The sequence below is a fragment of the Cavia porcellus genome, unplaced genomic scaffold (genome assembly GCF_034190915.1).
Source record: "Cavia porcellus strain 051 isolate PalLab524CR breed Dunkin Hartley unplaced genomic scaffold, mCavPor4.1 scaffold_6, whole genome shotgun sequence".
Lineage (NCBI taxonomy): Eukaryota > Metazoa > Chordata > Mammalia > Rodentia > Caviidae > Cavia > Cavia porcellus.
The window spans coordinates 91,625,531-91,629,382 of record NW_026947489.1 but is presented as its reverse complement, the minus strand read 5'-3'; positions in this window follow the sequence as shown (position 1 = coordinate 91,629,382).

Genomic DNA, 3,852 nt, shown 5'->3' with positions numbered 1-3,852 from the left:
CTTCCGGGAGGGCTTCACGCCCCTCCCAGGGCGCGCTCGCGCCGGCCTCCACTGCACGTGACGTAGCGCCCCGGGCCGCTATTGGCTGAGACTTGGAGCGTCTGTCTTCTGCCCTAGCGACCCCAGCTTTTTACTTCCTGGGTGCACGTGCTGGGGCTGTCCCCGCAGCGAAGTAGGGCCGGGCCGGAGATCCGGGCTGGTCCTGGGAGACATCTGTTGGTCTTGCGACTGTCTGTAGTTCTTGTCTCGTCTCTGCGGCTTACGATGTGTGACCTTAGCCGAGTCATTTTGTTAATCTGCATCTTCTCCCTGGAGTGACCACATGAGCACTGTATTCTAGATCCCGTGGTGGGGGATAAGTGCTTACTAACCGCTCTCTGGGTGAGGAAGGGGAATATGCGATATGTGTTACGTTTGCACCAGTTTTACTGTTGCAAAGGATATGTAACGGACAATTTAAAAATAATGAAAACAATGACTACATTATCATTGATTCTCAAAGAACGTTTTAAAAACCGCTGAATTTCGTGTGTCTGTCTGTCTGTCTGTTGCTAGGAATGGAACAACCCAGGGTCTCCCGCCTGCTAGGATTGAGCTCAGCTATTGGTCTATATCCACAGCCCTTGACAAATACATGGATAACCAAACTGGTCATGTGACCAGGGGGCAAGAGTTTTTGTCGATATTTTCCTCTGTTAACGCAAAGGGACAGTGAAAAGCAAAGACAACCTGGATCCTCAACAATGGGAGCAACCTGTCCACTGAATTAAAAAAACAAGTTACCTGGGGCTGGGTATTTAGCTCAGCGGCATAAGCGCCTGCCTTGCAAGCAGGCAGTCGTGAGTTTGATCCCTGGTACCGATAAAAACGAAAAAGACCAAAAAAAAAAAAAAAAGTTATCAAATACTGAAGGATATGCCCTTTATTTTTGTGCTATTTACATAGCTAAGCTATGTTTAAATCTGAATTAGCATAGTCTCCATCACTTTCTCAGATCAAAGCAGACAAAAAAATCAAGTTCTGATTTGTAGCAGTTGCCCAGGAGCTGATTTCAATCAGTTAAACTGATCTTACTAGACACAGAGTTAGGAGATGAGCTGAAGCATACTGTTTGTGATGTGGTAAGTGAAGCCTGCAGATTCACCAAGCATGGTGGCACACTTCTGTAATTGCAGCACTGGAGAGGCTGAGACAGGTGGATCTGCGTCAGTTGGATGTCAGTTTGGGCTGAGTAGCAAGACCCTGTCTCAGAACACACACACACACACACACACACACACACACACACACACACAATGATAATCATGCAGATGCAATGGACATAAATAATCCCAAGAGCATAGGGGAAATTACTAGGATTTAGAACCAGATAGTTCAAGAGTTTAGGACCAGGGATTTAGCTCAGCAAGGTAAGTGCCTGCATGACCAAGTGCAAGGTCATGAGTTCCATCCCCCAAGTACAAAAAAAAATTGCATTTGGGCTGGAAATATACCTCAGTGGCACAAGCACCTGCCTGGCAAGCATGGGATCACAAGTTTGATTCTCTGTACCAAAAAATGTTTTTCTATTACCTTCATTTTAATATAATTTATAATTTTTCTTTTTAGAGGCAGGATCTCACTATGTAGTTCAGACGAGCCTTGAACTCAGTATGGATCCCAAGCTTGCCTCACACTCCCAGTAATGCTCCTGCCTCGGCCTGCCAGGTGCTCATTTCACAGGGAGGTACCGCCATTCCCAGCCATTTACTTTTCACACTACTGGGAATCAATCTTCAGGCCTTGCATATTCTATGACTAAGCGACATCCCCAGTCCTGTAAGTTTACATAATTTGATTTTTAATAGTGGCTACGTTTAAAAATGGCTTATAAAATTTGGACGTTTTAACAACTAACTTTCACAAGCTGGGATGACCTTGCTCCATAGAACCACTAGAGTTCAGGAAGGGTTTATCTTTGCTTATGTGTCAGGGATGTTTGAGGATCAAATAAGATGATGCTTGTGGATAGGGATATAGCTCAGCAGCACACACCTGCCTGGCAAGCGTAAGGTCCTGAGTTCGAGTCCCAGTACAAAAAAAAAAAAGACAGTGCTGTGACCTGGAAGAGACAGAAGACAGGGAAACCAGTTAGGAACCCACAGCAATCTCCCCCGAGGGAGAGACATATTGAGATATTTATGAAAGACATATATGACATATACTTATGAAATATATTCATATATGAAATATATGAAGATATTTATGAAAGACATATATATTTAGGAAAGACATATATGAAAGAGATATTTATGAGAGGCATATATGAAATATTTGCAAGAGATAAGAAGGAAGCATCAGCTCGCAGAATTTAGCAGCTTCTGTAACCAAAGGTACATAGGAGGGAACAAAGTCCGGAGTCTGCTGAGTCCAGCACCAGAGGGATCTTCTCAAAATGCAAGTCTGTTGACAGCCGGCACTTAGAGCTGCTCGGCATTCTCACTGCTCTTACACTAAAGACAAGAGACCTTAAAGAGGCCTGTAGTGCCTGTGTGATCCAACTGCTCCTTTCTGTGACTGTGCTTTGTCTGTCTCCACTGTCCCATGGGCACTTGAGAGAAACTGTGGCAGTTTCCCCCAAGGATGGCATTGCATAAGGGAGTCCCTTTTCTCCTCCCTGCATTTATTAGACCCTGCCCACTGTTCAGGTTGAGCTTTCTAGCTAGGAGTGGTGGCACATGCCTATAATCCCAGCACTTGGGAGGCTGAGGCAGGAGGATCACTGTAAATTTGAGGTCACATAGTGAGTTCAAGACAGCAAGACCTTGTCTCAAAAAACAAACAGACAGATTGTGCTTTCTCCTCACTCCAGGGAGATCTGCTTGCCTGCTTGGGCCTTTTCTTCACTCTAAGCTCCAGGTGATTTGACTAAAATCTCTCTTCCCTCCTACACTGTAAACCCTGAAGGGCGGGGCCATGTTTGTTTTCTGTCCTCAGGATTCTCCAGTGGTAAGGCCTCTAGTGACACCTTCTCAAATGTCCCTCAGGTTTCTAGGAAAAAAAGGAGAGAAATTGCTCTAAGCTCCCAGAGTACCTGAAGCCTCAAAAGATCACCCAAGACACATGGCTTCTGAGAAAGTGTGAGGTCCGGGGGCTGGGGATTTAGCTCAGTGGCATAAGCGCCTGCCTTGCAAGCAGGCAGTCGTGAGTTTGATCCCCAGTACCGATAAAAAGGAAAAAGACAAAAAAAAGAAAGTGTGAGGCCCTGGGATTTAGTGAGGGCCAGGCCTGTGGCTCTGCGGCGCCCTCTGCTGTCCAGTCTCTGTGGCCTCTCAAGGGCTGTCTGGGTCAGCCCTCAGGACAGTGTACCCTGTACCGCGGGGCACAGCAGGGGATGTTGCCTTCCCAGTTCCTTAAAAACATTTAAAAGTTAGCTCCTGACAAGGGGTGGCATCTTTGTGTTTGTATGACTTGAATTTCTGTGACCATTAAACTCACTTTTTGTTGTTTGGGGAGTTTGTTTGTTTGTTTGAGAGGAGGTCTCACTATGTACCCTGGCCCGGGCCCAGACCTGCAGCAGTTCTCTTGCCTTGGTCTCCCTACTCCTGGGAGTCTATGTCTATCTCTGTCTCTGTCTCTGTCTCTGTCTCCACAAAGAATCAGAGGTACACTGTACAGGTTATTCCCAGCTCTGCCACTAACTGGCTTGGTGGCCTTGGGAATGTCACTTTGCTATCAAAGGTGTTAGTATCCCTCTCTGTAAAAGAGAAATCCAAGCTATGGGTCAGAAGGTGCAGTCCTGACCTCTGGGGGGTTTTGCTGGGGCATCGCCCTCTTCCCCTTCTCTCTCCCACACCCTGACTGAGGCTCCAG